Source organism: Erithacus rubecula (genome assembly GCF_903797595.1).
Source record: "Erithacus rubecula genome assembly, chromosome: 2".
Taxonomy (NCBI): Eukaryota; Metazoa; Chordata; class Aves; order Passeriformes; family Muscicapidae; genus Erithacus; species Erithacus rubecula.
This window is the reverse complement of record NC_136685.1, coordinates 108,650,904-108,678,840: the sequence shown is the minus strand read 5'-3', so window position 1 is coordinate 108,678,840 and position 27,937 is coordinate 108,650,904. Positions and strand designations below refer to the sequence as shown.

Here is a 27,937-nt window from a genome sequence, read left to right as displayed (position 1 = left end):
GGGGAACCGAGCCGGGCCCGGGATTCTTGTGACCCGAAGGGAGCGGGGAGCTCGGAGCATCTCCCGGCCGGGAGGGACGCGGGGATGGAACTGCGCTGGAGGCAGCCAGAAGGGAAATAATCGGGATGGGAGCGGTGCTTTCCCACCCTGTGTGCCAGCGGTGAAAGCGAAACCATTCTCTGGCTGGGGAAAGGAAAGGGGGGTGGGGGGAAAAATCAAACAAAACCCGAGCAAAACCCCGATAAAACCCAAATAAACAATCGAGGGGCGCACAAAGCAAAGCAAGCAAACCTTGCTGGGATTTCAGCGGCCGCACACGTGTCCAGCTCCGTCCGCGCTGCCGCGACCCTCTCCCGGCGTCGGCAGAAATTTTATAAACTTCGGTTACTGCAAAAAAAAAAAAAAAAGAAAAAGAAAAATCTTTGGGGTCAATTTTCCACTTGTGCCTGTAGCTCTTGAACAAGTACTTTTATGGTTCCTTCTAGCGCGCAGGATTTATCTGCAGCTCTGTGAAGGGCTTTTACATTTAATCCAGCGCTGAAGTAGTAATTTGTCGCCGGCGCTTCCTAGCAGGCTTTTCTTCTAACTTAGGCGGGATGCGGGTTCTTTGTGCGGGCTAATCTGAGCCGCACAATGCCGGGGCTGCCGGCCCAGATGCGCTCCGAGGGCAGCGGTGAGTGCGGGCGGAGGGACGGGGCTGGGGGCACTGCGGCCGGGGCTCCGTGCCCGCGATTTATCGCCTTTGCTCTGTTGATTTTGGGGGTTTATTTTAGTCCGCTCGCATAACCGAATTTAAAGTTCACCTTACACTGTGCTTCCTTTTTCCTGCTTAAAAACTTATCCATGTGTATTTTTAAGGGAGAAGGAAGTATCATGGTAAAGGAAGAGAATATTTTAACCAATTCTTTATTTTAATTGAAGGATCGCAGTTTTTAGAATAATTTTTAAGGCCTCGCGGATGCCTGTCTTTTTTATTAAAAATAGTATTGTTCAGATTCGTCCAGGTGATGGACGAATATTTTATTCCAGATACAAAAACGTCTTTGGACATAGCAGAAGCCCGTGAAACAGCGCCCGACAAATATGAAACAGTCTCTCATAAATAAAGATACCAAAGCCACAATATTAAAAATGAGAGCAGCCCTGCCTGCCTCCCTTTTATCACAACATTTCTGAACTAGACTGATACTGCGGGCGGCTTTTTGGCGGCGGCTCATGCAAGCAACGCCGCTTTATTTCCATGAATTATGCCTGCACTTTTTGTACTCTGCCCGGGGGCAACTTGTCTACGTCGGGTAAATGTCAGCGCACAGCAGCAGCAGCAGCACCTCTCAGGGTGGCACTAAAAAAGCGGTTTTTGGGGGTGTGGGCACGGGCATCCCCGAGCTAGAGCCCGAGCTGCATCGCCGAGAGCAGGGCAGCCCGCAGGTACGGCGGCGGCACGTGGGGAAGGAGCTTTATGGGCATGATTTAGTGAATATGAGAACATATTTTGTGCTCCATTGTTTAGACTCAAGAAGGCATAAAATCTTTAACATCTATTTATCATGTAGCTGTTTTAATGTAAACATTTGTCTATTTGGATGAAGTGTTTTCATTATTAAGCTAATTTCCACATGTTTCAGATAGACTGATGAGTTCGAAGCAGAGCACTCGCTGATGAGAAACGAAATTCGGCCGCGGCTCAGCCTGCTGTCAGATACATCTTCATTAGTTTTTGTCATTCACTGATGGCAAATGCTCTATAAATGAGATGACGATCAGGTCCGCCTTGATAACTTGCCTTATCTCATTAGTTTTCACATCAAAGTTAATCAGCAATGTGAATTGTAATTGCTGGAAGAGACAATGCAATAGATCACTCGGCCTTTTTTTTTTTTCTGCGTGGCATCTTGAAACATCAGCAGGCTGGTGTGAGTAGATAGGCTCCGAAGGAAAATGATGTGGAAAGCATAATAAGCAAGCTGCTCGGAATTAATGAGCTTACCCAATAAGAAAAGAATAACCAATCAATGTGAGCTGGGCAAATATAATTTAGGAATAATTGCTTGATTGGTTGTCTATAGTAGGCTGATTTGACCACACACAAGGATTAAGAATTAAGATGTCAAGGCAAAAAAATAATTTGGCAACTGAGGGCATGTAATTTTTTGTTCCCCTCCCTTTATGACTGAAAGCGATTGCTGTTTGATATGTTATTCCCCGGGAATGAAAACATTAGACGGACGCGCGCCGGTGGGTGGGGTTCTTCCTCTCCTTTATATGCTCCTTTTATCACACAAGGTCTTTCAAACCTCGCCGGGGATATTGCGGCACGGGACATTAAAAACGAATGGCGGGTGGGGTTGCGGGGGGGGGGAGGGAGGAGGAATAAAATAAAACTACAGAAAAGCCCCCAGACGTCTTCATCTGCACGGAGAGGAGCAGGGGCTGCGGGCTCAGCAGAGCCCGGCCGTGCCCCGCTCCAGACCCGCATCCACACTTCCCCTATAATTCTCCCCACAGCCATTGGCCAATTAGTAAAGAACCCTTATATTCTTCTATCTAAACTACGGGGAAGGTTCAGCCAGAAGGTAAATTTGCTTTGATCTACATTACACCTAATTGAGTCACCACCAATGTCTCTATCCCAACATCAAGAAATGTGAAAATGTTAGATTATTTCACTGGGGATTAAACCTAATTTTCGCGTGTTCTGCATTAACCTATTAGGCTGACTCATCTGCATTGCTAATGCGGCTCAGGCAGCTGTCACCGCTAAAGAAAAACATGATCATGCAATCCTTGAATGAATGATTCCAGCTCTGATTAGTGTTAGTGAAGTTAGCTGAGCCCTGGTGATAAGGCAGGAAAATTCCCAGGTTGCCAATAGCTTTGAAAATTATCAGACTCTGGGCAAAATGTAGCCGGGGCCTCCCTCCGAAGGTGGCATTATTTAAGGCCGTCTCTCTCCTCGGGCTGCTCGCAGGAACGTGGCTGCTGCTGCTGCAGCTCCATCGAGGGGCTGGTGCCAGGGGTACGGATTAAAATGCTAATGGGGAGCGCCCTGAGTGCGGACTGCAGCAGGATTTTCCCTGCCCGGCCGTGTCCGGGCGTTAAATGCGTTTTCCAGAGGGCAGCAGCGGTGATTCCGGGGTGTTTCCAGCCGGGAGAAGGGTTTGGGGGGCCAGCAGCAGCCGCGGCCCCGGGCTGGGCTCCGCTCTTTGTTCCCCAGGCGCAGGCACCGCCGTCAGCTCCTGCCATTCCTCATTCTATCCGTCAGATTTAAATAGGAAAAAGGGGTGGAAAAAGCAACAATGGCCCCGTCCCCTTGAGATGGGAAAAAATTTAGGAGTGAGTTATCCCCGAGCAATAGAGCCAGGAGCCAATTTAATCCGATTAGCGCCTGCCGACAATGGATGCTCCTCGCCCATTGTGGACAGAAGCTCTCACTTTATTTGTTTCTATTAGCCGAGAACCCAAGATATCGGAAAAGTGGAACTTTGCCCCGACAGCCGACGAGAAGACAAATTGAGAGAAATGGTCTGAAGTGTCAATATTGATCTTTTGGCGCTGACTGCCGACTTGTTGAGTGCCCAAAGTTCGCGGCACCCGCTGCCGTGTGCTCCCGGTCGCAGGGGATGGAACAGAGGGGTTTCTGTGGGAAGAGCCTCGGAGCTGCTAGGAAATGTGGCAGGGCTCTAAAGTGCCAGGCACCTGCTGGAGAAACCCCCAGCTCCACAGCCTTCTCCTGGGAGAAGCAGGATGCTGCCCTGCCATCCAAACCCCACAGACATGCCAAGAGCTCTGGAGGTGTCCGTGCCTGGCAGGCACTGGATGGAGGTGGACGCCAAGGCCAGCCCAGGGTGGTGACCTGTCCCCTCCAGGTCAGCGTTGCTGGCATTAAAACACGACTGTCAGAGCTCCAGGGATCCCAAGGGGAATGGGAGGGATGCAGGAGCACTCCCTGCACCATCCTGGGGCCCCCACCATGGGCTGGTGGTGATGGCCAGGGCAGCTCTGAGATTTGGGGATTTACCGCCAAGCTTTTTGTTGTCTGGAAAAGCAGAGACCTGTGTTCCCAACACTGCAGGTTGGGATGGTGTCTGTTAACATCCCAGGCTCCTGGGATAGCTGCAGAGCAGAGTTCTGTCCTGATCCACATCCTCCCAGGTCTGAGCACTCTCCTCCCCGGCAGTGCTGCCCTGTGAGCCGCAGCCTGCCTGGGAAAAAAGGCTCGGGGGGAATCCTTCCCCACAGCTACCGCACAAAAGATACTTCTTATCCTAAAACGGGATTTTTTTCTCTCTCCCCTCTGTTCCAGTGAGCGGCTCCAGGTGTCAACTGAGCAAAGTCAGGACCGCAAGCAGTTATTCCGGAGTACGGGTCCACGTGCAGAATATTCCAGAACAGGTATTTCGCTTTAAATTCATGCCCCGTCTTATTCCAGAATATTTTTCCTGTGTAGAGAAGCACTTGGCTGGGGTCTCTGCTTGCTGCCGTACTAGTGATAAGATGGATTGGCTGATCTAATAGGTCTTTTCAATCTCTGATTTTGAAAGCTAAGATTGGGAAATTAATTTCAGAAAGGTCAAAACAGAGCAAGGCTATCCTGCTGCTGTGTGATGGATCCTATTTTTTTTTTTTTTAAATCTGCCTATTGAGGGAAAGGTTAGTTATTCAGCATCCTGCAAAAGAAAGAAATAAATAAAGCGGGCCGAGGAACACAGGCGTGTATAGATCTGCTGACCCATTCGCAATCCTCAGTTAATGAGAGCGCCGGGGAGCGGCAGCGCTGAGAGGCGGCGGAGCCGGGGGCACCGACCCCGCGGGGAGCGGGGAGAGGGGAGAGGGAGCGGGGTGTCCCCTCCGCCTGCCCCGAGCCCGGCAGCCCTGCTCGCACCCCCTTTCCGCGGGGAAAATGCTCAGCAAAGCCCCGGGGTGCTCACAAAACCCCAGCCCGAGGCGCTGGGGGATGGAGAGGAACAGCGGCGTCGCTCGGGATGGGGTCGTGGGGAGGTTTGGGGAGCCGTGCCGGGGCGTTTTTGGAAAAGTCAGGAGGAAAGGAGGGGAAAGGGAAAACAAATGGGTGTTTCGTGTTCATATAGGTATTTCCCTGCTTTTTATTTACTTGTTCTCTTCCAACGCACAGCCAAACAGTAAAACGGAGAGTAAATTGCTTCAGTGCTTTTACAGACCAGGGACTAGGGGGGAGAGCAAAGGGGCTGCTCGGGGGGGAATGACTCCTTAATTAACAACAAAATAAATTTCTCCTGTTTGTTTGCCTTTTTTTCTGGCCTTTCCACATGACATATTCAGCTACCTGCCGAGCTGCCCTTCCCTGATGGCTTCTCTTCCCGTGGGTGAACGTGGGATGCTGGATTTTGGGAAGTGGTTTCAGCAGCACTGATCAGACCTGTCCCACCAGCCCGGGGAGGTTGTGCTGTGCCTGGGAGTGCTGATTGATCCCAGTGGGATCCCGGCTGGAATACCTGGCCAGTGCAACAGCAAGGAACACACCTATCTCAGGTGTAATTCAGCCCTGAACCTGTGCCACCCAGTGTCACTGCACAGTCCCCTCTCTAGACAAATGCTACACCTGGAGCTCTCCACTCCCTGCTTTTCCTGTTGCACAAAAATAATGTGTAGAATAAATATCTCCAGCTGAGGATTCTGATCCCAAGTCCAGCAGTAAATGCTAATTCTCAGTCAGTAAACACAAACCACTTCATTTCCTTGCACATCAGGCCACACTGGAGGTGAAGCATAACTTGGGAAATGGGTTGTGGGTCTCATTCTGCACAAAAGATGCCAGGGAAAACACTGGAGCACACAAACTCATCAGGGTTATCCTTTACCAGCAGAGAATCCCAAAAAGCAGCTTTGACTAGGCACCAGAGCACCTCTGGTGCTGGGCAGAGTTCTCATACCCTGGGATTTCTTGCTTTGCTGTCACTTTCAGAGGAGTTTTCCCCAAGTCCTCATATTCCTCTCCTATGAAAGTGCATTTTTACCTGCAAGAGAATCCAGGAGTGCAATACTCAAGCTTAGGGTCAAAAAGGTGTTTGGGGCGCCATTATCCTCTTTTTTTTGTGTGTGTGTGTGTGTGTGTGTGATGGACTTTTTAAAATTCAGCCACTGCCTAACCATACAATTTGCATGTTATTTTATCATTAAAGCAATAACTTCACATTGAGTGAGCACTTGTAGCAGACAGGAATAGAGAAGCAGAGTAATCCTCGGTGAGGGCAGCACAAAGGGGTGGCTCTGTTGGCACAGGCTGGCTGTGAGGTCCCCAAAATCTGTCCCTGCCCCAGCGCGTGCTGGCTCGTGGCTCCAGCTGCTCCGTGGGGATCCCTTGGCCTGGGAGAGTCCCAGATTTCCTGAGGCAGCGCTGCCTCCAGCAGCTCCCAGGAACACCGGGGGAACAGCCATAAACCCCATTTAAATAGGGAGCTGGTGGGAGGGAGAGGGGAACATTTATTACCGTCTAATCCCGCTCAGGTTTTCTACACCATATGTCTGAGCAGCAGAACATGTGAAATGTGTACTAATTACTCTGCCTGTGTCATGTGTGTATATTTTATATGCAGTCCCTGACCTTTTTGTTAATAACTTCACATTATATTCATTGACCTGAAACAAATTGAATTCAGTGGCACTCACTCCAAAATTGAATTACATAGTCTTCTTAATTGGTCTCTTATTTAAATGTGGAAAAGTAACAGTTTACCACCTGTAATTATTCTTTTCCTTAAGAAATTCCTGTGGAGAGCGTGCGTGTCCGTGGCACGCACATGCCGGGCTCCTGTCCGGGGGAATTCCCACAGGAACCCCAAACTCAGCTTGGGAAAATAAACAGCCCGAAGAGTTCCGTCCCTCTGAAGCAAAACTACCTGTACAAGTGTGTGAAAGCGCCGGGGGGATGGACGCGGAGAGAGCCCGGCCGCTGGAATCTCCGCTCGGCTCTCATCCTTCCGAGGCCGAGCTAATTGCCGGAGCCACGAGGAGGAGACTTACTCTTTACTTACTATATTTAACTTAAAAATGCAAATGTTATTAGTGTCCCGATCAGCGATAAGAGTGCCTTTGTGCCAGGCTTTAACCTCCATTAGGGGGGATTAGGAGAACGTATCCACATTGGCATTTTCCAAGTGTCACTGTGACAGCACTTGCTGCACAAATGCCTGGCTGTCACACTGAGGTTTATCACCGGGTTTTTTCCTGCGAATGCAGACTAATAAGCCCAGAAATTACAATTGCCTCCCTGCCGAATCTGTGATAGGCGGAAATAATGATATCAGTGCCCTGCTAATCTCCTGCCTCCGCGCTTGGCACCAGCCTATTGAGTCACCTGTCACACGCCGCTTTGATGAGGCGAATTCAATCTCTCAGCTATAATGACAATGGAGCCATTTTAATGTTTGGAAATGATTATGTGAAGGTTTCTCTTTGCTCTGGCTTGGCAAGCAAACCAGGTCAGCGTTCCGGCTGTGTCTCCCGCCGCCGCTAACGACTTGGAAGGAGCCGGCCTGTATTAAGTGAATATGCCAAGTTATTAGCAAGGAGATGCCGAAAGCAGCTGGAGTGGGGGAGACTCTTTTCATTTCCTTTTTCGCAGCAAGCGTGTGCCTGAGAAGATGCTCCACGCATGTGAGCATCTCCCACGTGCCCGTGGTGCCCAGTGGGCTCCTGGCCCCAAAATCCACCTGGGAACGGCTGGCTTGGCACAACAGGCTGCACGGAGCTGGCTCGGCAAACAAACCGAGCTGTTCAAGCCCTGCAGCCTGCTGGTGTGTTGGGGAGGGACTGCTGGGCAGCTGAGGAGAGAATCTCCTGTGCTGGATCCACCCCTGCCTGGGCGCCCGTGTCAATTCACTTTGTGGTAGAGGCACGGGATTTCTCCTTCTCTCGGGTGTGTGTGAAACCAGGTCACACAGCAGCTTTGAACAGGAGCGCTTGTTTATTGAATATAAAAGGAAAATGACTGTGTTTCCTCTGCCAGGATAAGGCATCTCCAGCGGGATGAGGGTTTAAGTCACCTTGGGGAAGCACGGGTGGGTCAGAGCCCCTGTGGAATTGCACAGGTTGGGTACAACCCGGGGACTCTCAGTGCTGGATGGCTCTCCCTGGGGTCTCTGCCAGGATCCCGAGGGTGTGGGTGAGCCCCAGTCCTACAGAGAGGCTGGCACATCCCAGCATATCCCACACGGCTCCAGCAGAGCCTTGGCACTGAGGCATTCACCACCTTCTCTCGGCCTTCCCTGCCAGGGGACGGGATTTACTGGCACCACATCAGCTCCCTGGGACCGTGAGCAGCTCTTTGCTAGGGCAGGGGTAGCGCAGCACCATTTCTGATGTCAAGTTTTTATTAAGGCTGGCCCTGGATGGGCGTCCCGGGCCGCTCTTCAGCGGGTGAAAGGCAATCGTTGGGCTGGAGAGAGGACGGGGCAGAACCCAATTGACCCACGCCGCGCAGGGAGCGAGGGCCCTTGCAAGGACATCTTTTTTTATTAGAGCTGAGTGCCGGAATTATTTAAAGGAAGTGATTAAGTGCCTAATAAGAACCATACCCGTGTGAGCGACTGCGAGGGGAGGAATTCAAGGCTGAGCAGGCGTCGAAGCGGCGGTGACAGGGACCCTCGTGCTGCTCGGAGGGACAAAGCTCCTGCTGGGCGCGGGGCTCCGGCGGGAACGGGATGGGCGGGGGCGCACCCCCACATCCATCTCCGCTCATTAACGCCGCCGATCTAATTAGGGCGGCGCCCCGTGGGGGGCGCATCAAAGCCGGCGCGGGGCGCGCGCGCGGGCGGCGCAATTACCCAAGTTAAGAAAACATCCCTGTAATTAGCCAGGCAACTCCGAGCACAAGGAATGGAAATTAGTCACAGCGCAATAAATTAGTCGGTGCATATATTACGTGCCGGGAGCACCCCGGGGGCCTCCTGTTTGCAAGGCTTTGGTTTGCAGCCCCATGCCTCTCAATAAAGCATTCATCCCTAGGTGATTATGTGCCAGCAAAAGGAGTTTTTAACTGAATTACAAATTTTCTTTTCTAATTCTTTTGTAGGCAGAATTGGGATCCCTCACTTTTCTCTCTCTCTCTCTAATTTTTTTTTTTTAAGGTCCGGGGAGCAAAGCCACACTTCCCTCCCCCTTCAGCTAATAATTAATTTTCAGCTTTTCAGGGTGCTTCAAGACCCTGCATTGTTTGCTTTAATTAGGCGCGGTAGTTAAGGAACTATTTCAGAATCCCTCCCCAATTCTGAACTATTTTAGCTGTCGTTTCTTTCCTGGGGGAAGAAAAGGGGAGGGCGAAGCAGGAAATTGGACTGTAGCAGCACATAACATTTGCATCAAAATAATACAGCCGGCAACAGAAAATCACAATCACATCACTCAGAAGGAAGGAACAGAATACAAATTAAAGGAATAATGTAAATTTTTTGCCATTAAGCTTCAATGACCATTTGAAATGGTGCAAGGCACAAAGGTTTTGATGAGCATCATCCAGTTTGATTATTCATACTTGTGCTTCTGCTTGAATTAAAGTAGGAGTGCTAGAGCCTGTTAGAGCAAAATATTTGAATTGGTAGTGAACTCTCACCTTTACTTGCATCCATTTACTTTTCAAATGAATACCAGATAAGTTAGTGCATTTTATAATCGGCCTGTTTTCCAGTGAGTGCTGTCATTACATACCAATTTCTTTTAGAAGTGCTTCCTAAGAAACATTAAATACTCACGAATAAGGATGTGTCCATCACCGGCAGCAGCCCTGTGCGAGCAGGGCGGCGCGGGCAGCTGGTGTGTCCTCCCTCCCAGGGCTGCCTGCCTGGATTCTCCAGCCCCGAGTGGGGCAGGCATGGCCCTGCCTGCCTTTCCAGCAGCAGCCGTGGCAGGGAGGAGCACGCTCAGGAGCTTTCCCTCGCTCCCAGCCTGCAGCTTTTCCCCCTGAGCAATCCCTGCTTGATCCCGGCTCCAGCACTCGCACGCACAGATGGAGAGGAAAAATCAGAGCAAAGACCAGGTTCGATGTGGGGTTTTGGGTGCTGCCCTCTGTGAATAACTATGGATGCAAGGAAAAAGCAAGGAGCATTAAGAACCAGCCTGGAGATGCTTCCCTGGGGCCTGATCTGACCAGCATGAGGGGCTGGCAGGTTTGCTGGGTGCCTCGAGAGTTTGTCTGTGGCCTCAAAAGTTGCAGCAGGAGAGATTTAGATTGGGTACTGAGAAACATTTCTTGTCCAGAAGGGCTGCTCAGGGTAGTGGGGAAGCCACCATTCCCAGAGGGAATTAACAGATGCATGGATGGGACACCTGGGGACCTGTTAGTGACAGTGCCGGGGGAATGGTTGGACTTGATCTTAGAGAGCTTTTCCACCTAAATGATCCTATGGGCTCCTGAAAAAGCCAAAAGACAGACTCCAAATCAAGGCAGAGAATCCCAGAAAGATTTGAGTTGGAAGGACCATAATGCTCATCTCATTCCACGGGCAGGGACACCTTCCACGATCTCAGGTTGCTTCCAGCCTGGCTTTGGACACAGGGATGCAGGGGCACCCCAGTTTCTCCAGACAAAGCTAATTTGCTCATCAGTAATGAGGTTATTGCTGCGGAACAAGGGGGTGTGATGCCATCAGAGCCATCCTCCAGCGCCATGCGGAGGTGCAGCAGAGCTCCCGCGGGCTGGCAAACACCGCTGCCGGGAGCTGCGGGATGCCTCACCCTGCCCCGCTCCACAAAATGCCTTTTATTACCGTGAGGGAGGGGGAAATCAATGCGACTACACATCAAACCCCAACAAACCTCCGGTTTAGCAGCTCCCGAGCAATCCCTCAGGAGCCAATGAAGGCAGGGTTATTTAAATCAGAAAGGCCGGGGATGAATGCCTGCCTTTGTCCCGGCGCTTCCCCAAGGTGATCTGGGTTAAACCCGTGCTCTCAGGGTTAATTATCAGCTGCTTTTCTTTTAAAAATGTTTTTTTCCTTATTGACACAGGGGGGTTGATTTATGTAATATCCATCATAATTCCCAGATTTCTGTAGATTACAAGGTTATCCCCACACACGGCTCTGCTGGCAGAGGGGCTCCGGGCTGTCCTCCCGTCCCACTCCGGCCACCACCGCCATCCCTCCCGTTCCCTGGCGCTCCTTCATTAGGGATGTTTAATACAGGGGGCTCTGGGGTGCAATTAAAACCAAATAAAACAAAAAGGCGGCGTGGAAAAGCACAGCCCTGCTCTTCCCTTCAGCCTTCTCCCCTTCCCCGGTGTCTGCTGCCCCTCCAGCCCGCCAGGGATGGTTTTTGGGGATCACCAGCCCCAGAGCAGCAGAAGCCCAGTCTCATGGTCTCCAAAGGGGGCAATGGCTCCCTCTGGCCCTGTGGGGTCACAGCCTTGCACGTGGGATCTCTCCTCTCCTCATCACTAGTTCCATGAACCGACTGAAGAGGCATCCAGCTCTCCAAAGCAGGTCTCCCAAGCCTGAGTCCCCCATTCCTGGGGAAAAGGAGCAGTGCCTAAGCCCTCTGCTCCCAAGGTTTGAGATGCTCTGGGGAGCTTTCCTGGTGCTGGGCTGGCAGGCAAGGGGAGGCACACGCGGCGCCTCAGACACTTCGGGAAGGAGCATTTCCACCTGACTCATCTCTCCATACTTTTATTTCATCCTCCCATCCTCGTGTTTCCTGCTGCTGCCCGCCTGCCCGGTGCCTTTGCAGCCCCTTTTCCTTGTTTCCCGGCCGCCGGGCTGCGTGTGGGCAGCTCCGGATTTGTGACAGCCCCGAGCGCGTCGCTGCCGCAAACCGCGGCTTTCAGGGATCATTCCACTTGACTGGCCGAGAAGAAAACTGCTCTGATAGAAACTGTGTCATAATAGTTGGGAGCTGGATAACAGCGCCCCGCTGCCGGGGCTGATCTATTCTCCTTGGCCAGCCCGGGGAATTGGGCTCCACCAAAGCAGAAAATGGAGCTGGCTTTTCAGGAGGGTTTAAAATCAAGCGGCTCTGGAGTCACCAGATGATGGTTTTGGAAATATTTCTGTGGCCAAGACAGCTCTTTCCTTCCAGGAGGTGCTGGTCTGCAGATGTCCCACAGCATCAAACCAGAGCTGCCCCAAGAGTTTGTACTTTGGCTGGGGATGGCAGGGTGCCGCTGCCTCTCAGGAGCGATCAGAGGGGAGGTGATGATGTTTTAGAGCATCAGCCTGAGCGATGGTGAGAGGAGTGATGCCTGGATTCACTCAGAAATCAAGAACTGCCTTTGGAAAGGCAGGAATGAGCATGCTTGAGCTTGAGGGCTGGGCATCTCTCGATGGCAGGGACAGTGACCCTCCTCCCGTGTCTGGCACCAGGGCCGGGATCCCCGAGGAATTCCTTTAACTCTGGTCTCCAGTCTGCTTTCCAGGGGAGGAGATGCCACCATGGTCCCTGGGGGTGGCTCCTGGCCGTGTCCCAGCTTTGGGACATTGTCCCATGTCACCCGGATGCTGTGGCCATCCCTGCACAGCTGGAGTCGGCTCGTGAGATAACTGGACACGGTTCAAAAACATGAACTCCTCTGAACTTTTTAACCTCACACCAAAGGGAGGAATTCTAAGAGCAATGGGTAAAATTCAATTAACTGAGATGACAGAAAATAATCTACTGAGCGCCTACATCAGGCAATTGGCAGCTTTCATACCTTTCAAAAAGGAAATAACCTATTTCTTCCCTTGTTATCTAATGACACAGGAGTTTATTTCTCTGGGAGCAGTTACAAATCTACCTAATGGTGCCTAAACGCTGTTGCCAGGCAATTAGGGGCTCATTGTGTGGCTAATTCTTTCATTTCCGTGGCGGTGGTGAGGTGCCTGGGCTGTGTTTGCCCCGTGAGGAGCACACCCCTGGCTCTGGCCGTGTCCCTGCTCTGTGCCCCTGCCCTTGTGACACCATGACTTATTCTGTGTCTGATCTGTGAGTTATCCCATCCCTCTGTGCTGATTCCAAAGGTTCCTCCACAAGCTCTGTGTGCAGCCCGGGCAGCTTTTGGTTATGAATGAGCGCAGAGACACACGCAGGGGCATTATTTATCTAAAATATATAAGCAGGAGGAATCTTCATAAATCACAGGCTGCTATTATCCTGGGGTTCATGACAGCCATATCTTTTTCTTCCCCAGAAACCCAGAATACATTAAACACCCCAGGCCTTGAAAGGGACCTTTCAAACCTGTACAATCGTTCTATTTATCCCATTCCTTTAGCATTTAATATTTGGAGTCCATTCTACACAATCAATCTTAAAATCACACTATCGATCTTCAAATTAGGACTTAAGCCAGAATTTATGGAGGGAAGCTCCTGTATCTGCCTGTAGGAATATTGTTGTTTATGACCTGAGGAGCAGGGTGGTTCATGCTGGGGGGTTTGGAAAGGTGTTTCACATTGGGCTCTGCTCATGTCAGGCCTGTTGGGGAGCACTGGCAGGTGTGCCTGGAGCAGGGTGCTGCAGGAGATCTGGGATGCTGCAGGAGATCTGGGATGCTGCAGGAGACCCTGGAATGCTGCAGGAGATCTGGGATGCTGCAGGAGACCCAGGGATGCTGCAGGAGACCCTGGGATGCTGCAGGAGATCTGGGATGCTGCAGGAGATCTGGGATGCTGCAGGAGATCTGGGATGCTGCAGGAGACCCTGGGATGCTGCAGGAGATCTGGGATGCTGCAGGAGATCTGGGATGCTGCAGGAGACCCAGGGATGCTGCAAGAGACCCTGGGATGCTGCAGGAGACCCAGGGATGCTGCAGGAGATCTGGGATGCTGCAGGAGATCTGGGATGCTGCAGGAGACCTGGGATGCTGCAGGAGACCCAGGGATGCTGCAGGAGACCCTGGGATGCTGCAGGAGACCTGGGATGCTGCAAGAGACCCTGGGATGCTGCAGGAGATCTGGGATGCTGCAGGAGATCTGGGATGCTGCAGGAGACCCTGGGATGCTGCAGGAGATCTGGGATGCTGCAGGAGATCTGGGATGCTGCAGGAGACCCTGGGATGCTGCAGGAGACCTGGGATGCTGCAGGAGACCCTGGAATGCTGCAGGAGATCTGGAATGCTGCAGGAGATCTGGGATGCTGCAGGAGACCCAGGGATGCTGCAGGAGACCCTGGGATGCTGCAGGAGATCTGGGATGCTGCAGGAGATCTGGGATGCTGCAGGAGATCTGGGATGGTGCAGGAGACCCTGGGATGCTGCAGGAGATCTGGGATGCTGCAGGAGACCCTGGGATGCTGCAGGAGATCTGGGATGCTGCAGGAGACCTGGGATGGTGCAGGAGACCCAGGGATGGTGCAGGAGACCCAGGGATGGTGCAGGAGACCCTGGGATGCTGCAGGAGATCTGGGATGCTGCAGGAGACCCAGGGATGCTGCAGGAGATCTGGGATGCTGCAGGAGACCTGGGATGGTGCAGGAGACCCAGGGATGGTGCAGGAGACCCAGGGATGGTGCAGGAGACCCTGGGATGCTGCAGGAGATCTGGGATGCTGCAGGAGACCCAGGGATGCTGCAGGAGATCTGGGATGGTGCAGGAGATCTGGGATGGTGCAGGAGACCTGGGATGCTGCAGGAGACCCTGGGATGCTGCAGGAGATCTGGGATGCTGCAGGAGATCTGGGATGCTGCAGGAGATCTGGGATGCTGCAGGAGATCTGGGATGGTGCAGGAGATCTGGGATGGTGCAGGAGATCTGGGATGCTGCAGGAGATCTGGGATGGTGCAGGAGACCTGGGATGCTGCAGGAGACCCAGGGATGCTGCAGGAGACCCAAGGATGCTGCAAGAGACCCTGGGATGGTGCAGGAGACCCAGGGATGGTGCAGGAGACCCAGGGATGCTGCAGGAGATCTGGGATGCTGCAGGAGATCTGGGATGCTGCAGGAGACCCGGGATGCTGCAGGAGATCTGGGATGCTGCAGGAGACCCGGGATGCTGCAGGAGACCTGGGATGCTGCAGGAGACCCTGGGATGCTGCAGGAGATCTGGGATGCTGCAGGAGACCTGGGATGCTGCAGGAGCATCACTGCCCTGTGGTGGCACCTCATGAGATCATTCCAGAAGGCCCCTCCTCGTGCTGCACTAATCAAGGGCTGTGCCCAACAGTTTACTACAGCATTTAATTAAACAAATTTACCTTTTGAGGGAAAATCCATGGCAAGCAATTTGGGTTCTGGTGTATCAGAGCCTTTTTTTGAGGTGACTAGTGCTTTTAACCACTGTCTAAAGTGCAGGCGGTGTTAATTAGCATATTTAGGATTAAGTAGATTTAGCATGCAGTAATCATTCCCTAATTCAGTAAGAACTATCTCTGGTGAATAGTGGACATTAATGACAGTTGCAAGAGCTTAGATATTACATAATCACTAATTACATTCTGCACAATTAGCGGAGACTCCTCAGTGTGAATGGCTAATGGCTGATTTGTGTCAGCAGCCTGTTCTGGCTGTACAGAAATATAAACAGTCTGCATAATGTTCTGAGGGAATTAGCATAGGGAAGGAGGTTATCTGTGGAGGTGGGAGGCTGGAGGAGCTCTGATGGACAGGCCAGCATTGTGCATGGTCACACACACCTCAAAATGCCACCGCACACCTCGAGGCAAAGGGAAAATCTGTCACCCGGGGGCCTCTGAGGGAGCGTGGGGTGTTCTGAGTGCCAGGCAGGAGAAGAGAGCAGCGACCTGCAAGTGCTGCTTGGCTTGTTTGGGAAAGAAAAATGTTTCTGGAAATCAAAATGCAATGGTGTCTTGCCCTGCCACATTCGGCATTTTCTCACCATTAACCATTTTCTAAAAGGATGGGAAAGCTGAGCTTTGCTTTCTGCCTGTGATTGCCAAGGCTGCCCCTTCCTTGGGCAAACCTTCTGGGGATTTGGGCAGCAGTGAGGTGGCAGGCAGGGATCAATCCGTGCCCCACTGATTTTTAGTGATGTTTGGATCTGATCCGTGGATTCTTACAAGCGAATTCAGGCTCCCACGTTTGTTGTGTGATTAAAATGAGGAATAGCAGTATTAAAGCCGAGGGAATCGCTTTGGACAAATCCCAAGCTGGAAAGCAGCACTGGGCCCCTATACCTTGAGGTATTGGGTATTTTAAATTAAGATTGCATGTGGTTTTAAAAGGCATTGTCAGAGCAAAAGCAATTTAACAAAAGGCAATGTATCTGACGGCGACTCTCCTGTCTGCCAAGTGCTCTTCTCCGCGAGCGCATTGTAGGGACGCAGATTACATCTCCTGAATATTTTTGTCTGTTGCTCGGTTCATTTTCATAATAATAACTCGCATCCGTCTCCAGCCTTTCATGTTGAAGGGTTGCAAACTATTACACAAACACCCCCGCTCCTGATGCAGCCTCCTCCAGGGGGGAACTGGGATTCTGTGTCTGAAGGAAAAGCATCTCCAAGCCCTGGAAGCCTCAGGCACTTCTGCCCCAGCACACAAGTGGCTGTGCCCCGTTCCACACCCCAGGCAGGGCTTGGGGAGGGTTTGTCATATTTGTAATGTTGGTTCCCAGTTGCTGGGATGTTCAGAGATGAGGTTGAACAGTCTGGCCTTGGGGCGGCTTGCCCAGAAACCCCATTTTTTCATCTCTGGAGCCAGCGTGGGGTCAGGAGAGCTGAGGCCAGCAGGATTTGTCCTCGGCGTGCCGGGGAGGAGCGGCTCAGTGTGGCAGTGCTGTGTTCAGCTAGGGTGGCTCAAAGCCACGCTGCTTGGTGTCACCAGTGTCCTTTCCATGGCCATGCCCTCCCCACCAACCTCAGAGCATCCTGGCTCCTCCAGCCTGGCACTGGGGGCAGGAGAGGAGTCCAGGCCCCGATGCAGGGCAGCATTTCCCTAAGTGCTGCTTGCCGAGGCAGGTGCTATTCCTTACATTATGGCCAGGACATTTAAATCTCACTGATTGGCATTGTTGTCTCAAAGACGGTGTTTTTCCTGCTGAGAAACTGCATTAGATCGGCGAAACGGAGCTCATTTCCATTCACTCAGCAGTCTCTCTAGAAATGACATGCAGTGCTTGAAACTGTTTATTTCCAAATTCAGGCCTCCTCCGCATCAGTCATCAGCTTCAATTACCAGTTTTCCGGAGCCGAGCCATCAGGCAGTCTGACACGAGGGTCCAACCTAATTCCCACCTTCTCCAAAGTCAAGAGCATAATGTGCAGATGAAAAGGTGGAAAATAGCCTGGACTTCATTAGCATGCAGAGCCCGGCTGTTCATTTGCTTGCTGCGAATGGAAGTTCTGACACTCGGCGCCTTCTGCAATATGAGAAAAGTCCTCTTCAGAGTATATGATGTCCTCACCAGCCAGCAAAGGTCATCAAAAAGGCAGGCGCTGACCTTGCTCCCTGCTCTTCATGACTAGTTTATTGATTCCAGGAACACCTCATTACATGCCGGATCAACATATTATTGCCATGTTCAGCGGCTGAATTGTTTACAAGTGTCTTTATAAGCAGCAGAAAGCCTTCCGGATGATGCATGACTACACTCATTTGGATGTGACCTGCCAATTAGATGTTATCCGATCCGGTGCCGCGTGTCCTGCTCCCTGACCGGCCCCGCTGCCCTGCATCAGCACGGGCCCATTTACTACTTCTTTCCAACGGCTCTTTGGCAAAGTGTCCATTAGCCTGTCAGTCTGTAAATATTTTATTTTTTTTTTCACCTCGCCGGCGGCTCCCGCTCTGCCATTTGCTATGCATGAGGTGGATAATCAGCCGGGGGAGGCGAGGGGGTGTTTTATGGTGGCGGCTGGTGGCCCACCCCATTTGCAGTCAGCGCGCTCCCGCTCCGCGTTCTGCCCCGCCACGGGCGCCCGGCATATTTTATCCCGGCGGAGCCGCTGATTTATCAGCTCAGCCTCCCCCTGCCCTGCCTCCAAAGGCCCCATAACTTACCATTTCCCCCTTCCCCGTCCCTCTTTGCCTTCTCCCTCCTTAATATATTGCGCCGCGTTATTCATCCCGGCTATTTGCGCGCGCGGAGCCGCCAGAACTTCAAAAAATAAATCACGGGCCACGACTACTATTTTAATCTCTCATTACAGACACTTCTGTGGCTCCATAAAGAAAAGAGTGGCGCGGCAGCTCGACGGGTGAGTCTGTCAAGAGACACCTTCTGTGCCTTCTGGTGGCTCCTGGGCACCCAAAAATCTGCACAGGCTGGGGTTGGATTGTTCTGCCTTTGGCGTGGTGGGGTGTTCACCACACATGTGGCAATCTCTGCCCAGAGCTCTGATAACGTTAATCAAGTTGCCCAGCGCTCCTTGGCAAGTGTTGAAATCACCTTGCTGGGGTTAAATCCAGGTGGATTTAATCCAGAAGGGCTAAAGAGCTCCAAGAGTGAGCCCACAGCCCCAGAAATGCTGCATCTCCAGCATCCTGCTCTCCAGAGCCAGCACTGCATCTTCCCAATCCCAAAACCGGCTGTGCCAGGCCCTGGGCTGCTGAACCACAGGGGGAAGGGGTGCCCGTGCTGGGTGACAGAAAACAGCTGAGGGTCCAATTCCCTCCTTGCAACTGAAGTGTTGGGAACTGGGGGCTGAAAAAAAAAAGGGATTTGAATTCCTTAAAACAGCACAATTAGCTTCCAAAATAAAAACTGGGATGTGTTTGTTTAATTAGAGCTGAGGCAAAACACACACTGGGGTCAGAGCAGCCTCAGGCTCCAGAGACAGCACGGTGCATCGATCTGAATTTTGGAAAGGAGGGGAAAAGCCTCCATTTCCTAGCAAATCCCTGGCTCTGGGCAGCCCTGGAGCTGCTGGTGTTGAATATTCAGAGGCCGATTCCCCACGGTGAGCTGGGAGTGTGCTGCAGCCAGGTAACGGCGCGGGCTGGCACGGCGGGATGGAGCCTGGGAGCTCAAATCCCAAATGTGGGATCTCCCTCCCCCGGGGGAGGTACTTGGGTCTGGCCTGTCCCACAGCCCTGCTGCAGGGTCTGGCCTTATTTTTGTGTGATAAGCCTGCAGTGGTTTATCAAGCTCCAGACATCCCTCCAAATTTGGCACCCCATCCCTTGGCTTCTGTTTGCGTTCCCTGTTTCTGGATTTCTGTCCGTGGTGTACGTTCTCCTTTTAAATGGAGAAAAAAAATCAGCTCTTCATGAGGGCAGACATGAAAGTTGTATGACTATGGAGAAGTGCATTAACCTTTCCTTTAGCTTGGAGAACTTCATAATCTGTTAAAAATCAACTTGTTATTAATTTTGGAGTGATGCTTAATGCCCGAGGGGAGCGAGGAGCAGTGGAATCACCAGGAGAGCTCTTTGCCACTCTGACTTAAGGTCAGGCCTGCGAGTGCTGCAGGAACCACGGCCCAGGCAGACATGGAATCATGGAATTGTTAAGGTTGGGAAAGCCCTGTAAGATCACTGAGCCCAAGCATTCCTCTAGCACCTCACACAGATCCACACGGGGCACACGCCGGGGAGGGCAGGCCCTCATTAATAATTCCTGCTAATCACTTATTTCACCTATCATTCTTGCTGGGGTTTTGTTGCCAAGGGCTGCTGATATTTTGGGGATTCACAGGGCCAATCTCTGCCCCTGCAGCAGCATCCCTGGGCCAGGGCTCTGCAGCCACAGCCCTCGGTGAGTGTTTCCAAACTGAATAGTCATTGGGTTGGCAGATAATTCAGAAACTATTTGTATGAGCTGTTTATCAAATTATTAACTGCACAGATGTTGTTTGGTTGAAGAGCAGCTGAACCTTCTCTCTGCCAGCCGCGGAGACAAAGGTCTGCAGGAATAATTGGAGATGTGCATGGAATATTAAATTAATTTACTGCTCTTAATTCTTATGCAAATCCTGACCTCTGATAGAGCCTATCAATTACCCTGCACACAGGGAAAAGAAAGGAGAACAGTTTCTTTCTTTTCTTTCCCCCTCTCTCCTTTTTTTCCTGTTGTTCTCCAGTTTGGGGTCTTGTTTCTTTGTTGGTTTGTGGGTTGTTTTTTTTTTTTACCTTTTGAAAGGGAACTTGGGAAAGGAAATATTTGTGGGAGGAAAAAAAAGCCATTTATTTGTGGGAGAAGCAAAGGGCCAGGATTATTTAATTGAATGTCCCGGCGGCGGTGATGTCCCCTGGGAGACAGGGTGCAGTTTTCCACATTGTGGGGTGCTCAGGGGAGGCCTGGGAATGGAGGGCAGAGCAGGCTGGAATAGCTGCACATGTTTCCCCAGGAGAGGACTGGGCTGATCCCAGCTGGGTTTTGGGGTTGGGGCAGGAAGGAGCCCTGGCTCTGCTGGCATCCAGCCGGGGTTCAGGTGGGTTATTGGGGAGCTGTTCCTGTCCCGGCAGCAGGACTGGTTCTGCCAGTAATTACCAGGGAAGAAGAAAGAGAATTTGTTGTCAGGTCTACTGTGAGATCCCAGGTAAAATGAAGCAGGATTTAATTGGTCCTCGTTAAACAGAGCTGGGTTTCTAATATGGAGAAAGGCCTGGTGCGGGCAGTGTTTAATTGGGGCTGTGTGTGCTGCTCAGCCGGCGCTTAAAGGCAGCCGGGGAAAGGAGGGAGAAAAGAACGGAAAATAAAATTACATCGCTCCTTTTGAATTTTCCTTTTGGATTTTTTTTCCCCCCCGTAAATCCCGGGCAGCGCTGGGTGACTGCACTCCCCCTCCCACGCAGCCCACTCGGGTAATTTCATTTATCCTGCAAATCTAATTAGCAATCCGTGGCTGACATTAATACGGGTCTAATGAGGCCGGCGATGACCAGATTATCAGGAGAGCACTGACAGAGCCTTAAAGACACATCGAGCCCTGCCATCGGTGGGACAAAACTGCTTTAAAGGGGGAGAAGGAAAAAAAGAAAAAAAAAAAAAAAAAAAAAAAAAAAAAGGAAAGAAAGGAGGAAAAAAAAAAAAAAAGACGAGGGAGGGGGAGAAAAACACGAGGAAAAGCGGTACGGGTAGGGCTTGGCTGCTTGGCTTATTAAGGGAGCTGGAGCTTTGCTGGACACAGTTTATTCACCAGCATCGGCCCTCCGTCCCTGCTTCTCCCGAAATACTCTTCTGCTGAGGAGAAAAAGGAGGGGGGAAATAAGGAAAAAAAAAAAAAAAAAAAGAAAGGAAAAAAAAAAGAAGAAGAAGAAGAAGAAGCCGGAGCCCAAGGAGTCGCTGTGCAATTTATTCCAAGGGGTGGCTGTTGAGAAGGCGGCAATTTGCGGCGGCCGGGGGTTATTTAGTGCGATATGAAATCAAATGATCCTATTGCTCAAATAACAGTGTCTGGGAGGAGAAGCGAGCGCGCTCCAAAGGTAATTGTCTCCAGATGATATTCCCATTATCCCCCAATCCCGGCCTAAACGCTGCCAGCGCCGGACCGGAATCGATACGGGGGGAGGACCGGGGGGATCCGGGGCCGGGGGGAGGCATCCCCGGCACTGACCCCCTCGGGAAGGGCGGCAGGGCTGCGGGAAGACCCTAAATTCCCTGCGGCTGCTGCCTGTCCGTGCCTCGGCGGGAGCGGCGGGGGAGCGGAGCCCGGAGCGCAGGTAAGGGACCCGCGGGGGGACAGGGAGAGGGAGCCCGGCCCCTTCCGTGCCCCGGCGGGCAGCCGCGCTCCGAGCGGACCTTTCTGCATCGCTGCTGCCCAGCCCAGCCTGTCGGGTCCGGTGCGACCTCCCGCTGCCCCGGTGCAGCCCCGGTGCAGCCCCGGTGCAGCCCCGCCGCGCTCGGTCAGCCCTGCCTGCGGTCAGTGCCACTTGCGGTCACTGCTCCCTGCGGTCACTGCCGCTGCGGTCGGTCCCGTTCGCCCGGAGCCGCTGGAAGCGCAGCCAGAGCAGGGGCGGCTTGGCTTCCCGCTGGATCCCCCGGTGTAGCGGATGGAGCGGCTGTCCCCGCTCTCCGCGGGGTAAAATCGCCGGAATTCAATGGCTCGAGGGAAACGACGGGGAAAAACAATCCAAGGGGACGGGAGGCGGAGGCGAAGCCAGCGGCACTTACCTGGGCGGGGGTCGCCGGGCGGGGGTCCGGGCTCGCTCCGTGGCCGCTGCGGCAGAGGGGACCGAACGCTCCGGGTGCGGCGGCGTCTCAGCTGCTCCCCAAATTCCATCGGGGCGTCCGGAGGTGGCCGGGGTTCCGCCCGGAGCTGCGGGAACTGGCGCGGGGCTTTTCCCCTTTCCGCCTGCCTTTGTCAGCCTTTCGCCCCGGCGCGCAGCGCGTCCCCGGCGCTTCGGGCAGAGAACAAACGCGCTCCTCCTGCAAAAGAAATAATGCGAGTGTTGAGGGAGGGAGACTCCGGGCTGGGGCGCTCAGGAGTGTCCCGGCGAGGGCAGCTCTGTGCTCCCCGGCCCCGGGGTTTGCCCTGGACCCGTAACAGCGGGAGGAGGCTGTGCACAACTAGCGGGGACGCTGCGGGAAGCGGCAGGAGGAGAATGCTCGGGGTCAGGCGCCTCTCTCGGGTCAGGTCCTGGTGAGAACAGAGCACAGGTCACCCCCGGGCCGCCGGGAGAGGCTGGTTTGCGTGGTTTGCGTGGTTTGTGTGGTTTGTGTGGTTTGCGTGGTTCCTGTGTCTGCAAACGGGCAGAGCCTTTGGGATCCGAAGCCTGGAAGCGAGCCCCAGCTTTGCCCACCTGTGTCCGCCCCACACTGCCTCGCAGGTAGGTTAGAAATGTGTTTTTGAGCACTGCCAAAACGCGCTGTGAGAGAGGATTTTTCCATCTCTGCTCAAGCCTTGCTGTCAGCTTTAGCCTCAGGTTCCTATTTCTGTTTGGTGTGTCGTGAATGGAGCGCAGGGCCCAGGGGTGCTGAGCTCCGGGCAGACACAGCTCAATTCATTCAATAGTCCTGTGCTTGTTCTCCCGCTTTTTACAAACAAATGAACATTTGATATGTGTGGGTCCTTTCATTCACCAGCAGAACAATCCTCTGCACAGGACTGGGGGGAAATACCTAATCAGTCACAGCAAACCAGCACGGTGCCTTGGGGTGGAAGTGGAAAATACCATGTCCATTCAAACCTGGATTTTGTAGCACTGGGGGATCAGGAGAGGTGGGGTGCAAGAATCGCCCCAGGTGAGACCTGGGCTGGCTCAAAGGCAAGCCAGCACTCCCAGGTCTGGGAGTGAGGCTGCAGAAATGAAATAAATAAATATCCTTTGAGGCATTTTCGGGCAGAATCCAATCCAGTCATGGATGGGCTCGCTGCTGTTGTTATGGTTTTGAATACTCCTCGTGGCTGTGATATTTGTGCTGCGCAGCAGCGTCCCCGGCACGGCAAACACGGCATTATCTCGCCGTGCAAAGGCTTCATTAATCAAACCGGACAATGGGCCAGACACATCCCTTTGAGCCCCGAGCTGGGATCCTCCAGGCTTTTCACCTTGCCCGAACGCCCCGTGCCTGTCAATGCAGGCAGCAGCTCTGCAGAACCCACGGCTCCGAACGGTGGGACTGACAGCAAAGCGCCTCATTCTGTTAAAAGAACTCGCCCGTTATTTTATATTCTCCCTTTAATTTTTTCACGACTTGCAGAAGCGAAATTTCTCCAGTCTTACTGTCTGTACGTGAGATCAATGGGGTAATTTATTAATGCAGGAGCCTGATAGATGTGCGTCCCTTAAAGCAGCAGCCGGCAGTGAGATGGAGCAGGATGGAGCAGACAGCAGAGGGAACAGCGTGGCAGTGAAGGTGCCGCCTCTCCTGAAAGAGGATCCTGGCAAAAAACACAGCTTGGTGCAGGGCACGGCACACCCGAGGCGAGGTGTGCTGGGAACAGTGTGGGTGCAGAGCAGAGCCCTTTGGCGGTGGGTGGTTTGAATTCAGCCACAGGGCTCACATCTAAGGCAGTGCTCCTTTCTCCAGGGACAGGAAAACTCAACACTGTCAATCTCCTCTTTCCTCTTCAGACAGCAGCAGACACTTGAACGGAGACTCCTCATGTTTCCAGACCTGCAATCTCCCTGACACCCTCTCTGGATGCTTGGCCTTGGAGCAGCCTCACTGGTGCCACACCTGCTCCCTTCTGCTCGTGCACAGGACACTGGAAAAGCACAATTCTCCAGGATTAATTCAAAATCCACAGACAGTGACGTGCCTAGGGGCTTTTCAGCTACGCCACCGTGCTTTGGCCAATGTTACATTGTCGTGTCACATTTGTAATAAACATGCCATGCTTTGACCTGCTGCAGTCTCCAGGTTTTTGTGTCCTCAGTTGGGTCCTGCTGGAGGAACTCTGTCACCTGCCCTGAGGCTGCAGCTCCGAGGCCAGGCATGGTGTGTGCTGCTTGTGCAGCAGACACCAGTAATAGCAGGTTTTGAGGAACTGTTCCACTTAGCAAAAGCATTTTATTACATTGAAATGCATTAAAATGGGAGCATTAAATTCAACACGCTAATTACTGCTCCCAGGCACTGCCACTGACAGAAATGGATCCTCACAACTGCTCTGCTGAGATCACTCTCTGCTGCTACTGCTCTTTGGATCCTGGTGTGTTATTAGTGCTCTGCATTTGGGGCTCGAGTCATTAAAAAAGGACTCGTTTTGGGCATTATGTAAATTCTCTATATGTTTCCACACAGCTACCAGAGCCTGTGTTGTGTGTTTCATTGAGAAAAAGAAAAGGCTCTGCCCTGGCTTGTGGGTGAGGGATCTCAGAGAGGGAAAACCTCTTCCCGACACATCCCTGTGTTTCTGCAAATCCCTTTCCAGGGCAAGTTGTCTCTATTCTGTAAAGAGTTTCCCACTTTCCTGGGAGTGAGGAGCTTCCCATCCCTGCAGCAGGTGGATCCACTGTCCTGGAAAACTGGGCAAGGCTGCCGGGGGTCTCTGGTGGGTGAGGCCAATCCCACACCCTCTGGGATAAGGTTCCATCCCAGGGGAAAAGGGGGATGCTAAAGGATACGTGGCTGCCTCCCTAAAGGAAAAAGAGAGTAAAGCTGTGCAGATCAGTGCACATCAATCCCTGTGCTGGAATGGAGAGGTGCTTTGGTTTGGCAGCTACTGGGGACAAAGCCACCACTTCCTTCCAAGTGGATTTCACTCGACAGAAGGAGGCGGCTTCCTTTGACAGCTTCACAGCTCTTATCAGATTACATCAAAATTAAATTAAAACAATCTGAAAGGAGAGTGAAGTACTGCGGGGAGAGCACAAACAAGACACTCCTCTTTGTAGGATTTCAGGGAAGGGAGCACGCTCCTTATCAGGGATGGGAGGATGGAGATTATTCTTGAGTCAATTATGAGCCCGGGGGCTGCGCTGAGCACCAGACAGGAACAAAGAGGGAAACAGGGACTGAGAAAGGTTCCCTATTTCCTTATTTTTTGTTAAATAGATAGAAGGATGTTGAGCCTTGCCCTCCACCCCAGCCTGAGGTCCACAGTGAAAAAAATCCTCCCAGGGCTGCCCAGGAGACAAAGGGGGTCAGGAACCATCATTTCATTTCCACCAAACCCTAAAACTGCAAGTTTGGGAATAAGGCTCAGGACCTGGAAGTTCTGTACTGTTCTAGGTGCTCTTTTGGGGAGCACAAACATTTCCAAAATCAGGCCCAGATTTCACCTGTGGGCTCCTGTGAAGGGTGAGGGAGATCTCCAAAGCACATCTTTGATTCCAGGTGTGATAATTGATAAATGATTGGTGTTAATCATAGAAGTTTTGGAGTTTGTATAAACCAGAATACTTACAATAAGGAAATAACATGGGCCTAGATAAAGGGAAATATATGATAAACCCACTCTGTTTAAATCCCTGTTATGAATACTGTGTATGCCAGTTTGTATAAAGAAAATAAAAGGGGTTTTCCACAGTCTGAAAGGTTTTTCTGCAGAATCAGATTTCCTGCCTTTGTGTAATCAATCACAAACTATCTGCTAAAGATCAGAATTCCCACTTCTCCTGTTTTTATCTACCCAGACCAGCTGGTTCCATGAACAATTGTCCCAAGAGCTGTTTCACGACTTTTGTAAGTTTCTCTGCTTACCCTGCAGAATTACTACAACAAAACAGTAACAATTATTGGTTACTACAAGGAAAACTATTCTATAAAAAGGGAGCTGCAAACCAAGTTCAGGGAAAGCGTGGAGTGCATAAAATAAACCAATCTCAATTTTGCTGAATATCGCGACTTTGTTTCTCATTTATAACACTAAGAACCCCCAAAAAACCCCCAGCTCCAGCTGAGCTTTGATTTCTTGGCCAGAAGTTCTAAGGAAGGGTAATTACTGTGATGATCTCGCACTAATTGCACACTGATTGCCGTGCTAATTACGCTTAAACATTTCACTGCTCTCTGCAATTTTGTCTATTGATGTGTCGCTTCAATTATTCCCCTCGGCATTCGGGTTTTATTGGGGCCCTGGAATTTTGGCACCTTCCTATCAAAGGGATAGAAGTTTTTTATCTGAAATGAAAAGTGTGCGTTGTGTTTTCATTCTGCAGCTGGAGGTGAATGTGGCTCCTTCCACATGAATTTTGGAGAGGTGACAGCACCAGGGGGACACTCCAGAGCACGAGGAATGGGAGTTTGTTTGTTTGTGTACAATAAACTCGGCAAAAGCAGCCGTACCTGCTCAGCAGCCGCCAGTTATTTCTGGGAGTGGCGCTTTATAAATTTCCTCCTTTTCCAGGCACACGGATGCGAGCACCGAGCCGGGGGCGAACAGCAACACCGGTAGCGTAAATAACGATTAATAAATATAATAACAAAACGCCTGCGAGGTTCCCGCGGCGCCTCAGGGCGGGGTAGGCCGCGCCCATCCGTCCCCATGGCAACGCGGGGCGGCACTTCCGGGATCCCGCGCGGGGCACGGCGGGAGCTGCACGTGGGCGCCGGCGGAAAACGCGCGGGGCCGCCGGGACCGGGAGCGGCACCGGGATCACCGGGATCGGCACCGGGAACGGCACCGGGAACGGCACCGGGATCACCGGGATCGGCACCGGGATCGGCACCGGGAGCGGCACCGGAATAGGCACCGGGATCGGCACCGGGATCACCGGGAACGGCACCGGGAGCGGCACCGGGAGCGGCACCGGGATCACCGGGAACGGCACCGGGAGCGGCACCGGGAGCGGCACCGGGATCACCGGGAACGGCACCGGGAGCGGCACCGGGATCATCACCGGGAGCGGCACTGGGATCAGCGGGATCGGCACCGGGATCATCACCGGGAACAGCACCGGGATCGGCGCTGGGGTCAGCACCCGGAACATCAGCGGGAACTGAACTGGGATCACCAGGAGCATCACCGGGATCCGCACCGGGAACATCAGAGTCAGCGGGACATAACCGGGAACATCACCGGAATCGGCGGGATCACTGGGAAAGGGACCGGGATCACCGCGGACATAACCGGGAACATCACCGGGATCACTGGGAACGGGACCGGAATCACCACGGACATAACAGGGAACATCAGCGGCATCATTGGGATCACCGGGAACGGTACCAGAATCAGCGGGAACACCAAGATCACCGGGAACGGCGCCAGCATCATCGGGATCAAGCATCAACATCAGCGGGACCGGGATCGCCGGAACGGCACCGGGATCAGCGGGATCGGGAGCGGCACCGGGATCACCGGGATCAGCGGGATCGGGCTCGGGGTGAGCCGGGTGTCCCCGCGGGCTGGCCGGGGCTCGGCTCGGTTCTCGCCCCCCCGTTGTGCTCATCCAGCTCCTTTTCGTCTTTCCCTTTGCTATTCCCGTTCTGGAGGGGCTGAGCAGTCGCGTCCGGGATGGATGGATGGTGATGGATGGATGGATGGATGGATGGATGGATGGATGGATGGATGGATGGATGGAGTGGATGATGGATGGATGATGGTGGATGGATGATGGATGGATGATGGATGGTGGATGGATGGATGGATGGATGGAGGATGGATGGATGGATGGATGGATGGATGGAGTGATGGATGGATGGATGGATGATGGATGGATTGGATGGATGGATGATGGATGATGGATGGATGATGGATGGATGGA

The 27,937-nt window shown here is 52.5% G+C and overlaps 2 long non-coding RNA genes across 3 annotated transcripts; one reads left to right on the top strand and one right to left on the bottom strand.

Annotated features, from left to right (window-relative positions):
• Positions 1-79: 79 nt before the first annotated feature.
• On the bottom strand, positions 80-22,086 carry LOC306798032. Of its 2 annotated transcripts, none has more exons than XR_013773265.1 (3): positions 21,957-22,086; positions 292-378; positions 80-183 (listed from the first exon to the last, which is right to left on the bottom strand). It is a non-coding gene; the product is annotated as an uncharacterized lncRNA (long non-coding RNA). The 2 variants fall into 2 exon arrangements; XR_013773266.1 differs by lacking the exon at positions 21,957-22,086 and adding an exon at positions 525-617 and having other exon boundaries at positions 292-387.
• On the top strand, positions 2,492-5,204 carry LOC306798706. Its single transcript, XR_013773452.1, has 3 exons — positions 2,492-3,016; positions 4,304-4,392; positions 5,088-5,204. It is a non-coding gene; the product is annotated as an uncharacterized lncRNA (long non-coding RNA).
• Positions 22,087-27,937: the final 5,851 nt, after the last annotated feature.